The following is a 14,080-nucleotide window of genomic DNA, read 5'->3' as shown; positions in this document are numbered from 1 at the left end:
CTTTCTCTTTTTATTTTCGTTTTTCTCCCTTTTTTTCTTTTTTTCTCTTTTTTTTTGCATAAACTTCTTCTTTTTTTTGAATTCACTGCTTTTTCTTGCTTCAAGAATCATTTTTATGATTTTTCAGATCCTCAGTAACATGTCTCCTTTTTCATCATTCTTTCAAGATCCAACATTCATGAACAACAAATTCAAAAGACTTATGCACTGTTCAAGCATACATTCAGAAAACAAAAGTGTTGCCACCACATCAAAATAATTAATCTGTTATAAAATTTAAAATTCATGCAATTCTTCTCTTTTTCAATTAAGAACATTTTTCATTCAAGAAAGGTGATGGATTCATAGGACATTCATAACTTTAAGGCATAGACACTGAGACACTAATGACCATAAGACACAAACATAGATAAACATAAGCATAAAATTTTGAAAAACAGGAAAATGAAGGACAAGGAGATTAAAGAACGGGTCCACCTTAGTGATGGCGGCTTGTTCTTCCTCTTGAAGATCTTATGCAGTACTTGAGCTCCTCAATGTCTCTTCCTTGCCTTTGTTGTTCCTCTCTCATGATTCTTTGATCTTCTCTAATTTCATGGAGGATGATGGAATGTTCTTGGTGCTCCACCCTTAGTTGTCCCATGTTGGAACTCAATTCTCCTAGGGAGGTGTTGATTTGCTCCCAATAGTTTTGTGGAGGAAAGTGCATCCCTTGAGGTATCTCAGGGATTTCATGATGAGTGGGATCTCTTGTTTACTCCATCCTTTTCTTAGTGATGGGCTTGTCCTCATCAATGGGGATGTCTCCCTCATTGTCAATTCCAACTGAATAACAGAGGTGACAAATGAGATGAGGAAAGGCTAACCTTGCCAAGGTAGAGGACTTGTCCGCCACCTTATAAAGTTCTTGGGCTATAACCTCATGAACTTCTACTTCCTCTCCAATCATGATGCTATGAATCATGATGGCCCGATCTATAGTAACTTCAGACCGGTTGCTAGTGGGAATGATTGAGCGTTGGATAAACTCCAACCATCCCCTAGCCACGGACTTGAGGTCATGCCTTCTTAGTTGAACCGGCTTCCCTCTTAAATCTCTCTTCCATTGAGCGCCCTCTTCACAAATGTCTATGAGGACTTGGTCCAACCTTTGATCAAAGTTGACCCTTCTAGTGTAAGGGTGTTCATCTCCTTGCATCATGGGCAAGTTGAATGCCAACCTTACATTTTCCGGACTGAAATCCAAGCATTTCCCCCGAACCATTGTAAGCCAATTCTTTGGGTTCGGGTTCACACTTTGATCATGGCTCTTGGTGATCCATGCATTGGCATAGAACTCTTGAACCATTAATATTCCGACTTGTTGAATGGGGTTGGTAAGAACTTCCCAACCTCTTCTTCGGATCTCATATCGGATCTCCGGATATTCACTCTTTTTGAGTTTGAAAGGGACCTCAGGGATCACCTTCTTCAAGGCCACAACTTTATAGAAGTGGTCTTGATGCACCCTTGAGATGAATCTCTCCATCTCCCATGACTCGGAGGTGGAAGCTTTTGCCTTCCCTTTCCTCTTTCTAGAGGTTTCTCCGGCCTTGGATGCCATAAATGGTTATGGAAAAACAAAAAGCAATGCTTTTACCACACCAAACTTAAAAGGTTTGCTCGTCCTAGAGCAAAAGAAGAAAGAAGAGAGTAGAAAAAAAAGAAGAAATAGAGGAGATGAAGATGGCTTTGTGGTTTGGCCAAAGGGGGAGAAGTAGTGTTTAGGTTGTGTGAAAATGAAGAAGTGAAGATGGGTTTATATCGAGGTTGAGAGAGGGGTAGGGTTCGGCTATGGAAGGGTGGGTTTAGGAGGGAAAGTGGTGAAGAGAAAGATGGGATTTGATAGGTGAAGGGTTTTTGGGGAAGAGGTGTTGAGGTGATTGGTGAATGGGTGAAGAAGAGAGAGAGTGGTGGGGTAGGTGGGGATCCTGTGGGGTCCACAGATCCTGAGGTGTCAAGGAAAAGTCATCCCTGCACCAAGTGGTGAGCAAAAATGCCCTTCATGCCAATTCTGGCGTTAAACGCCGGGCTGGTGCCCATTTATGGCGTTTAACGCCAACTTCTTGCCCTTTCCTGGCGTTTAACGCCAATCTGGTGCCTCTTTCTGGCGTTAAACGCCCAGAATGGTGCCAGACTGGGCGTTTAAACGCCCATTTGCTGCCTTTACTGGCGTTTAAACGCCAGCAAGGTCTTCCTCCAGGGTGTGCTATTTTTTCTTTCTGTTTTTCATTCTGTTTTTGCTTTTTCAATTGATTTTGTGACTTCTCATGATCATCAACCTACAGAAAACATAAAATAACAAAGGAAAATAACATTGGGTTGCCTCCCAACAAGCGCTTCTTTAATGTTAGTAGCTTGACAGTGGGCTCTCATGGAGCCTCCCAGATGCTCAGAGCAATGTTGGAACCTCCCAACACCAAACTTAGAGTTTGAATGTGGGGGTTCAACACCACACTTAGAAGTTGGTTGTGGCCTCCCAACACCAAACTTAGAGTTTGACTGTGGGGGCTCTGTTTGACTCTGTTTTGAGAGAAGCTCTTCATGCTTCCTCTCCATGGTGACAGAGGGATATTCTTGAGCCTTAAACACAAAGGATTCTTCATTCACTTGAATGATCAATTCTCCTCTGTCCATATCAATCACAGCCTTTGCTGTGGCTAGGAAGGGTCTGCCAAGGATGATGGATTCATCCATGCACCTCCCAGTCTCTAGGACTATGAAATCAGCAGGGATGTAATGGTCTTCAATCTTTACCAGAACATCCTCTACAAGCCCATAAGCTTGTTTTCTTGAATTGTCTGCCATCTCTAGTGAGATTCTTGCAGCTTGTACCTCAAAGATCCCTAGCTTCTCCATTACAGAGAGTGGCATGAGGTTTACACTTGACCCTAGGTCACACAGAGCCTTCTTAAAGGTCACGGTGCCTATGGTACAAGGTATTGAAAATTTCCCAGGATCCTGTCTATTTTGAGGTAATCTCTGCCCAGACAAGTCATCCAGTTCTTTGGTGAGCAAAGGGGGTTCATCCTCCCAAGTCTCATTACCAAATAACTTGTCATTTAGCTTCATGATTGCTCCAAGGTATTTAGCAACTTGCTCTTCAGTGACATACTCATCCTCTTCAGAGGAAGAATACTCATCAGAGCTCATGAATGGTTGAAGTAAATCCAATGGAATCTCTATGGTCTTAGTGTGAGCCTCAGATTCCCATGGTTCCTCATTATGGAACTCATTGGAGGCCAGTGGACGTCCATTGAGGTCTTCCTCAGTGGCGTTCACTGCCTCTTCTTCCTCTCCTAGTTTGGCCATGTAGGTTATGTTAATGGCTTTGCATTCTCCTTTTGGGTTCTCTTCTGTATTGCTTGGAAGAGTACTAGGAGGGAGTTCAGTAATTTTCTTGCTCAGCTGACCCACTTGTGCCTCCAAATTCCTAATGGAGGACCTTGTTTCAGTCATGAAACTTTGAGTGGTTTTGATTAGATCAGAGACCATGGTTGCTAAGTCAGAGTGGTTCTGCTTAGAATTCTCTGTCTGTTGCTGAGAAGATGATGGAAAAGGCTTGCCATTGCTAAACCTGTTTCTTCCACCATTATTATTGTTGAAACCTTGTTGAGGTCTCTGTTGATCCTTCCATGAGAGATTTGGATGATTTCTCCATGAAGAATTATAGGTGTTTCCATAGGGTTCTCCCATGTAATTCACCTTTTCCATTGAAGGGTTCTCAGGATCATAAGCTTCTTCTTCAGATGAAGCGTCCTTAGTACTGCCTGGTGCAGCTTGCATTCCAGACAGACTTTGAGAAATTATATTGACTTGTTGAGTCAATATTTTGTTCTGAGCCAATATGGCATTCAGAGTATCAATCTCAAGAACTCCTTTCTTCTGATTTGTCCCATTGTTCACAGGATTCCTTTCAGAAGTGTACATGAATTGGTTATTTGCAACCATTTCAATTAGTTCTGGAGCTTCTGTAGGCGTCTTCTTCAGATGAAGAGATCTTCCAGCAGAGCTATCCAAAGACATCTTGGATAGTTCAGACAGACCATCATAGAAAATACCTGTGATGCTCCATTCAGAAAGCATGTCAGAGGGACACTTTCTGATCAATTGTTTGTATCTTTCCCAAGCTTCATAGAGGGATTCACCTTCCTTCTGTCTAAAGGTTTGGACTTCCACTCTAAGCTTACTCAATTTTTGAGGTGGGAAGAACTTTGCCAAGAAGGCATTGACTAGCTTTTCCCAAGAGTTCAGGCTTTCTTTAGGTTGTGAGTCCAACCATATTCTAGCTCTGTCTCTTACAGCAAAAGGGAATAGCATAAGTCTGTAGACCTCAGGGTCAACCCCATTAGTCTTGACAGTGTCACAGATTTGCAAGAACTCAGCTAAAAACTGATGAGGATCTTCCAATGGAAGTCCATAGAACTTGCAATTCTGTTGCATTAGAGAAACTAATTGAGGCTTAAGCTCAAAGTTGTTTGCTCCAATGGCAGGGATAGAGATGCTTCTCCTATAGAAGTCGGGAGTAGGTGCAGTAAAGTCACCCAGCACCTTCCTTGCATTGTTGGCATTGTTGTTGTTTTCGGCTGCCATGTTTTCTTCTTTGAAGACTTCTGTTAGATCCTCTATAGAGAGTTGTACCTTAGCTTCTCTTAGCTTTCGCTTCAAGGTCCTTTCAGGTTCGGGGTCAGCCTCAACAAGAATGCTTTTGTCTTTACTCCTGCTCATATGAAAGAGAAGAAAACAAGAAAATATGAAATCCTCTATGTCACAGTATAGAGATTCCTTGAGGTGTCAGAGGAAAGGAAAAATAGAAGGAAGAAGTAGAAAATTCGAACTTATCAAGGAAAGATGGAGTTCGAATTGTGCATTGAGGAGTAGTGTTAGTCCATAAATAGAAAGATGTGAGAAGAGGGGAAGAAATTTTCGAAAATTAAGTAAAAGATTTTTGAAAACATTTTGAAAAACACTAATTGATTTTCGAAAACCAAGAGTGGAAAAGAAATCAAGTGATTTTTGAAAAAGATTTTGAAATTAGAAATAAAAAAGATGTGATTGAAAACTTATTTTGAAAAAGATGTGATTAAAAGATATGATTGAAAAGTTATGGTTTTAAAAAGATGTGATTGAGAAGATATGATTTGAAAAATAATTTAAAAAGATTTGATTTTAAAAATTAATGACTTGGCTAACAAGAAAAGATATGATTCAGACATTAAACCTTTCTCAACAGAAAAAGCAACATACTTGAAATGTTGAATCAAATCATTAATTGTTAGCAAGTATCTTTGAAAATGGAAAGAAATTGATTTTGAAAATATATGATTGAAAAGATATGATTTGAAAAAGATTTGATTTTGAAAAATTTTGAAAACTTGAAAAAAATTTGAATTGAAAACAAAATCTTCCCTCTTGTGCCATCCTGGCGTTAAACGCCCAGAATGGTGCACATTCTGGCGTTTAACACCCAAAGCTCTACCCTTTTGGGCGTTAAACACCCAGCCAGGCACCCTGGCTGGCGTTTAAACGCCAGTTTGCCTTCCTCATTGGGCGTTTTGAACGCCCAGCTTTTTCTGTATAATTCCTCTGCTGTATGTTCTGAATCTTCAATTCTCTGTATTATTGACTTGAAAAGATACAAATTAAAAATGTTTTTTAATAACAAGGAATAATCAAAATGCAACTAAAATCAAATAACAATGCATACAAGACACCAAACTTAGCAGTTTGTATACTACTGACACTAACAAAATGAGAATGCATATGAGAAACAACAAAACACTCAAGTCAAGAGAATTCAAAGATCAGAGTAAGGAAATCATCAAGAACATCTTGAAGATCACTTAAGACACATGAATGAATGCAAGAAGAACAGAAACATGCAATTCACACCAAACTTAACATGAGACTCTAGACTCAAACAAAAAATAGTTTTGGATTTTATGATTTTGTAATAATTTTTTTGGATTTTTCAAAAATTAAGTGGAAAAGAAAATAAAGATATCAAAATTCTTAATGAGAATTCCAGGAATCATGCAATGTTAGTCTAAAACTTTAGTCTAAAGGAATTAGACATGGCTAGCCAAGCTTCAGCAGGACATTGCATTCAAGAGCTAAATTGATGAGAATCAATCAGCTTTGGTGATGATAAGAACATCACCTTGAAACACTAGAATTCATTCTTAAGAACTCTGAAGATAAATACCTAATCTAAGCAACAAGATGAACCGTCAGTTGTCCAAACTCAACAATCCCCGGCAACGGCGCCAAAAACTTGGTGCACGAAATTGTGATCTCTACTTTTCACAACTCAAATAATCCCTGGTAATGAATCCAAAAACTTGGTGCTCAATACCATGGCATAAACATAATTTCACAACTTCGCACAACTAACCAGCAAGTGCACTGGGTCGTCCAAGTAATAAACCTTACGCGAGTAAGGGTCGATCCCACGGAGATTGTTGGTATGAAGCAAGCTATGGTCACCTTGTAAATCTCAGTCAGGCAGATTCAAATGGTTATGAATGATATATGAATAAAGCATAAAGATAGAGATACTTATGTATTTCATTGGTGAGAATTTCAGATAAGCGAATGGAGATGCTTTGTCCCTTCCGTCTCTCTGCTTTCCTACTGTCTTCATCCAATTCTTCTTACTCCTTTCCATGGCAAGCTGTATGTTGGGCATCACTGTTGTCAGTGGCTACAGTCCCGTCCTCTCAGTGAAAATGTTCAACGCACCCTGTCACGGCACGGCTAATCATCTGTCGGTTCTCAATCAGGTTGGAATAGAATCCATTGATTCTTTTGCGTCTGTCACTAACGCCCAGCCTTCCGGAGTTTGAAGCTCGTCACAATCATTCAATCATTGAATCCTACTCAGAATACCACAGACAAGGTTTAGACTTTCCGGATTCTCTTGAATGCCGCCATCAATTCTAGCTTATACCACGAAGATTCTGATTAAGGAATCCAAGAGATAAACATTCAAGCCTTGTTTGCTTGTAGAACGGGAGTGGTTGTCAGGCACGCGTTCATAAGTGAGAATGATGATGAGCGTCACATAATCATCACATTCATCAAGTTCTTGAGTGCGAATGAATATCTTGGAATAAGAACAAGCTGAATTGAATAGAAGAACAATAGTAATTGCATTAATACTCGAGGTACAGCAGAGCTCCACACCTTAATCTATGGTGTGTAGAAACTCCACCGTTGAAAATACATAAGAACAAGGTCTAGGCATGGCCGTGAGGCCAGCCCCCAAGACGTGATCAAAAGATTCAAAGATCTAAAGATGATCAAAGATCCCAAGATGAAAATACAATAGCAAAAGGTCCTATTTGTAGAGAACTAGTAGCCTAGGGTTTACAGAAATAAGTAAATGACATAAAAATCCACTTCTGGGCCCACTTGGTGTGTGCTTGGGCTGAGCATTGAAGCTTTCATGTGTAGATACTTTTCTTGGAGTTAAACGCCAGCTTTTGTGCCAGTTTGGGCGTTTAACTCCTATTCTTGTGCCAGTTCCGGCGTTTAACGCCGGGCAGTTTTGAGCTGATTTGGAACGCCGGTTTGGGCCATCAAATCTCGGGCAAAGTATAAATTATTATATATTGCTGGAAAGCCCAGGATGTCTACTTTTCAACGCCGTTAAGAACGTGCCAATTGGGCTTCTGTAGCTCCAGAAAATCCACTTTGAGTGCAGGGAGGTCAGAATCCAACAGCATCTGCAGTCCTTTTCAGCCTATCCTTTGAAATTCAGAATGATTGGCTTCTATAGGAACTCAGAATCCAGATAGTGTTATTGATTCTCCTAGTTAAGTATGATGATTCTTGAACACAGCTACTTGATGAGTCTTGGCCGTGGTCCAAAGCACTCTGTCTTCCAGTATTACCACCGGATACATACATGCCACAGACACATAATTGGGTGAACCTTTTCAGATTGTGACTCAGCTTTGCTAGAGTCCCCAATTAGAGGTGTCCAAGGTTCTTAAGCACACTCTTTTTGCCTTGGATCACAACTTTCTTTTTCTTTCTCTTTTTTTTTTCGTTTTTCTCCCTTTTTTTTCTTTTTTTCTCTTTTTTTTGCATAAACTTCTTCTTTTTTTTTTTGAATTCACTGCTTTTTCTTGCTTCAAGAATCATTTTTATGATTTTTCAGATCCTCAGTAACATGTCTCCTTTTTCATCATTCTTTCAAGAGCCAACATTCATGAACAACAAATTCAAAAGACTTATGCACTGTTCATGCATACATTCAGAAAACAAAAGTGTTGCCACCACATCAAAATAATTAATCTGTTATAAAATTTAAAATTCATGCAATTCTTCTCTTTTTCAATTAAGAACATTTTTCATTCAAGAAAGGTGATGGATTCATAGGACATTCATAACTTTAAGGCATAGACACTGAGACACTAATGACCATAAGACACAAACATAGATAAACATAAGCATAAATTTTTGAAAAATAGGAAAATGAAGGACAAGGAGATTAAAGAACGGGTCCACCTTAGTGATGGCGGCTTGTTCTTCCTCTTGAAGATCTTATGGAGTACTTGAGCTCCTCAATGTCTCTTTCTTGCCTTTGTTGTTCCTCTCTCATGATTCTTTGATCTTCTCTAATTTCATGGAGGATGATGGAATGTTCTTGGTGCTCCACCCTTAGTTGTCCCATGTTGGAACTCAATTCTCCTAGGGAGGTGTTGATTTGCTCCCAATAGTTTTGTGGAGGAAAGTGCATCCCTTGAGGTATCTCAGGGATTTCATGATGAGTGGGATCTCTTGTTTACTCCATCCTTTTCTTAGTGATGGGCTTGTCCTCATCAATGGGGATGTCTCCCTCAATGTCAATTCCAACTGAATAACAGAGGTGACAAATGAGATGAGGAAAGGCTAACCTTGCCAAGGTAGAGGACTTGTCCGCCACCTTATAAAGTTCTTGGGCTATAACCTCATGAACTTCTACTTCCTCTCCAATCATGATGCTATGAATCATGATGGCCCGATCTATAGTAACTTCAGACCGGTTGCTAGTGGGAATGATTGAGCGTTGGATAAACTCCAACCATCCCCTAGCCACGGACTTGAGGTCATGCCTTCTTAGTTGAATCGGCTTCCCTCTTAAATCTCTCTTCCATTGAGCGCCCTCTTCACAAATGTCTATGAGGATTTGGTCCAACCTTTGATCAAAGTTGACCCTTCTAGTGTAAGGGTGTTCATCTCCTTGCATCATGGGCAAGTTGAATGCCAACCTTACATTTTTCAGACTGAAATCCAAGCATTTCCCCCGAACCATTGTAAGCCAATTCTTTGGGTTCGGGTTCACACTTTGATCATGGCTCTTGGTGATCCATGCATTGGCATAGAACTCTTGAACCATTAATATTCCGACTTGTTGAATGGGGTTGGTAAGAACTTCCCAACCTCTTCTTCGGATCTCATGTCGGATCTCTGGATATTCACTCTTTTTGAGTTTGAAAGGGACCTCAGGGATCACCTTCTTCAAGGCCACAACTTCATAGAAGTGGTCTTGATGCACCCTTGGGATGAATCTCTCCATCTCCCATGACTCGGAGGTGGAAGCTTTTGCCTTCCCTTTCCTCTTTCTAGAGGTTTCTCCGGCCTTGGATGCCATAAATGGTTATGGAAAAACAAAAAGCAATGCTTTTACCACACCAAACTTAAAAGGTTTGCTCGTCCTAGAGCAAAAGAAGAAAGAAGAGAGTAGAAAAAGAAGAAGAAATAGAGGAGATGAAGATGGCTTTGTGGTTTGGCCAAAGGGGGAGAAGTAGTGTTTAGGTTGTGTAAAAATGAAGGAGTGAAGATGGGTTTATATCGAGGTTGAGAGAGGGGTAGGGTTCGGCTATGGAAGGGTGGGTTTAGGAGGGAAAGTGGTGAAGAGAAAGATGGGATTTGATAGGTGAAGGGTTTTTGGGGAAGAGGTGTTGAGGTGATTGGTGAATGGGTGAAGAAGAGAGAGAGTGGTGGGGTAGGTGGGGATCCTGTGGGGTCCACAGATCCTGAGGTGTCAAGGAAAAGTCATCCCTGCACCAAGTGGTGAGCAAAAATGCCCTTCATGCCAATTCTGGCATTAAACGCCGGGCTGGTGCCCATTTATGGCGTTTAACGCCAACTTCTTGCCCTTTCCTGGCATTTAACGCCAATCTGGTGCCTCTTTCTGGCGTTAAACGCCCAGAATGGTGCCAGACTGGGCGTTTAAACGCCCATTTGCTGCCCTTACTGGCGTTTAAACGCCAGCAAGGTCTTCCTCCAGGGTGTGCTATTTTTTCTTTCTGTTTTTCATTCTGTTTTTGCTTTTTCAATTGATTTTGTGACTTCTCATGATCATCAACCTACAGAAAACATAAAATAACAAAGGAAAATAACATTGGGTTGCCTCCCAACAAGCGCTTCTTTAATGTCAGTAGCTTGACAGTGGGCTCTCATGGAGCCTCCCAGATGCTCAGAGCAATGTTGGAACCTCCCAACACCAAACTTAGAGTTTGAATGTGGGGGTTCAACACCACACTTAGAAGTTGGTTGTGGCCTCCCAACACCAAACTTAGAGTTTGACTGTGGGGGCTCTGTTTGACTCTGTTTTGAGAGAAGCTCTTCATGCTTCCTCTCCATGGTGACAGAGGGATATCCTTGAGCCTTAAACACAAAGGATTCTTCATTCACTTGAATGATCAATTCTCCTCTGTCCACATCAATCACAGCCTTTGCTGTGGCTAGGAAGGGTCTGCCAAGGATGATGGATTCATCCATGCACTTCCCAGTCTCTAGGACTATGAAATCAGCAGGGATGTAATGGTCTTCAATCTTTACCAGAACATCCTCTACAAGCCCATAAGCCTGTTTTCTTGAATTGTCTGCCATCTCTAGTGAGATTCTTGCAGCTTGTACCTCAAAGATCCCTAGCTTCTCCATTACAGAGAGAGGCATGAGGTTTACACTTGACCCTAGGTCACACAGAGCCTTCTTAAAGGTCATGGTGCCTATGGTACAAGGTATTGAAAACTTCCCAGGATCCTGTCTATTTTGAGGTAATCTCTGCCCAGACAAGTCATCCAGTTCTTTGGTGAGCAAAGGGGGTTCATCCTCCCAAGTCTCATTACCAAATAACTTGTCATTTAGCTTCATGATTGCTCCAAGGTATTTAGCAACTTGCTCTTCAGTGACATACTCATCCTCTTCAGAGGAAGAATACTCATCAGAGCTCATGAATGGTAGAAGTAAATCCAATGGAATCTCTATGGTCTTAGTGTGAGCCTCAGATTCCCATGGTTCCTCATTATGGAACTCATTGGAGGCCAGTGGACGTCCATTGAGGTCTTCCTCGGTGGCGTTCACTGCCTCTTCTTCCTCTCCTAGTTTGGCCATGTAGGTTATGTTAATGGCTTTGCATTCTCCTTTTGGGTTCTCTTCTGTATTGCTTGGAAGAGTACTAGGAGGGAGTTCAGTAATTTTCTTGCTTAGCTGACCCACTTGTGCCTCCAAATTCCTAATGGAGGACCTTGTTTCAGTCATGAAACTTTGAGTGGTTTTGATTAGATCAGAGACCATGGTTTATAAGTCAGAGTGGTTCTGCTTAGAATTCTCTGTCTGTTGCTGAGAAGATGATGGAAAAGGCTTGCCATTGCTAAACCTGTTTCTTCCACCATTATTATTGTTGAAACCTTGTTGAGGTCTCTGTTGATCCTTCCATGAGAGATTTGGATTATTTCTCCATGAAGAATTATAGGTGTTTCCATAGGGTTCTCCCATGTAATTCACCTTTTCCATTGAAGGGTTCTCAGGATCATAAGCTTCTTCTTCAGATGAAGCGTCCTTAGTACTGCCTGGTGCAGCTTGCATTCCAGACAGACTTTGAGAAATCATATTGACTTGTTGAGTCAATATTTTGTTCTGAGCCAATATGGCATTCAGAGTATCAATCTCAAGAACTCCTTTCTTCTGATTTATCCCATTGTTCATAGGATTCCTTTCAGAAGTGTACATGAATTGGTTATTTGCAACCATTTCAATTAGCTCTTGAGCTTCTGTAGGCGTCTTCTTCAGATGAAAAGATCTTCCAGCAGAGCTATCCAAAGACATCTTGGATAGTTCAGACAGACCATCATAGAAAATACCTATGATGCTCCATTCAGAAAGCATGTCAGAGGGACACTTTCTGATCAATTGTTTGTATCTTTCCCAAGCTTCATAGAGGGATTCACCTTCCTTCTGTCTAAAGGTTTGGACTTCCACTCTAAGCTTACTCAATTTTTGAGGTGGGAAGAACTTTGCCAAGAAGGCATTGACTAGCTTTTCCCAAGAGTTCAGGCTTTCTTTAGGTTGTGAGTCCAACCATATTCTAGCTCTGTCTCTTACATCAAAAGGGAATAGCATAAGTCTGTAGACCTCAGGGTCAACCCCATTAGTCTTGACAGTGTCACAGATTTGCAAGAACTCAGCTAAAAACTGATGAGGATCTTCCAATGGAAGTCCATAGAACTTGCAATTCTGTTGCATTAGAGAAACTAATTGAGGCTTAAGCTCAAAGTTGTTTGCTCCAATGGCAGGGATAGAGATGCTTCTCCTATAGAAGTCAGGAGTAGGTGCAGTAAAATCACCCATCACCTTCCTTGCATTGTTGGCATTGTTGTTGTTTTCGGCTGCCATGTTTTCTTCTTTGAAGACTTCTGTTAGATCCTCTATAGAGAGTTGTGCCTTAGCTTCTCTTAGCTTTCGCTTCAAGGTCCTTTCAGGTTCGGGGTCAGCCTCAACAAGAATGCTTTTGTCTTTACTCCTGCTCATATGAAAGAGAAGAAAACAAGAAAATATGGAATCCTCTATGTCACAGTATAGAGATTCCTTGAGGTGTCAGAGGAAAGGAAAAATAGAAGGAAGAAGTAGAAAATTCGAACTTATCAAGGAAAGATGGAGTTCGAATTGTGCATTGAGGAGTAGTGTTAGTCCATAAATAGAAAGATGTGAGAAGAGGGGAAGAAATTTTCGAAAATTAAGTAAAAAATTTTTGAAAACATTTTGAAAAACACTAATTGATTTTCGAAAACCAAGAGTGGAAAAGAAATCAAGTGATTTTTGAAAAAGATTTTGAAATTAGAAATAAAAAAGATGTGATTGAAAACTTATTTTGAAAAAGATGTGATTAAAAGATATGATTGAAAAGTTATGGTTTTAAAAAGATGTGATTGAGAAGATATGATTTGAAAAATAATTTAAAAAGATTTGATTTTAAAAATTAATGACTTGGCTAACAAGAAAAGATATGATTCAGACATTAAACCTTTCTCAACAGAAAAGGCAACATACTTGAAATGTTGAATCAAATCATTAATTGTTAGCAAGTATCTTTGAAAATGGAAAGAAATTGATTTTGAAAATATATGATTGAAAAGATATGATTTGAAAAAGATTTGATTTTGAAAAATTTTGAAAACTTGAAAAAAATTTGAATTGAAAACAAAATCTTCCCTCTTGTGCCATCCTGGCGTTAAACGCCCAGAATGGTGCATATTCTGGCGTTTAACACCCAAAGCTCTACCCTTTTGGGCGTTAAACGCCCAGCCAGGCACCCTGGCTGGCGTTTAAACGCCAATTTGCCTTCCTCATTGGGCGTTTTGAACGCCCAGCTTTTTCTGTATAATTCCTCTGCTGTATGTTCTGAATCTTCAATTCTCTGTATTATTGACTTGAAAAGACACAAATTAAAAATGTTTTTTAATAACAAGGAATAATCAAAATGCAACTAAAATCAAATAACAATGCATACAAGACACCAAACTTAGCAGTTTGTATACTACTGACACTAACAAAATGAGAATGCATATGAGAAACAACAAAACACTCAAGTCAAGAGAATTCAAAGATCAGAGTAAGGAAATCATCAAGAACATCTTGAAGATCACTTAAGGCACATGAATGAATGCAAGAAGAACAGAAACATGCAATTCACACCAAACTTAACATGAGACTCTAGACTCAAACAAAAAATATTTTTGGATTTTATGATTTTGTAATAATTTTTTTG

At 40.1% G+C, this 14,080-nt stretch overlaps 2 non-coding genes across 2 annotated transcripts; both read left to right on the top strand.

The window, feature by feature from the left end:
• The first annotated feature begins 4,119 nt into the window (after positions 1–4,119).
• On the top strand, positions 4,120–4,227 carry LOC130938190 (small nucleolar RNA R71). The gene has a single exon (XR_009069365.1). It is a non-coding gene; the product is annotated as a small nucleolar RNA R71 (small nucleolar RNA).
• A 7,968-nt stretch (positions 4,228–12,195) lies between these two features.
• Positions 12,196–12,303, top strand: LOC130938189 (small nucleolar RNA R71). Its single transcript, XR_009069364.1, has one exon. It is a non-coding gene; the product is annotated as a small nucleolar RNA R71 (small nucleolar RNA).
• The last annotated feature ends 1,777 nt before the right edge of the window (positions 12,304–14,080 follow it).

The sequence above is a fragment of the Arachis stenosperma genome, chromosome 6 (assembly GCF_014773155.1).
Source record: "Arachis stenosperma cultivar V10309 chromosome 6, arast.V10309.gnm1.PFL2, whole genome shotgun sequence".
Classification (NCBI taxonomy): domain Eukaryota; kingdom Viridiplantae; phylum Streptophyta; class Magnoliopsida; order Fabales; family Fabaceae; genus Arachis; species Arachis stenosperma.
Note: the sequence above shows the minus strand (reverse complement) of the source record. Positions and strands in the feature narration are given on the sequence as shown.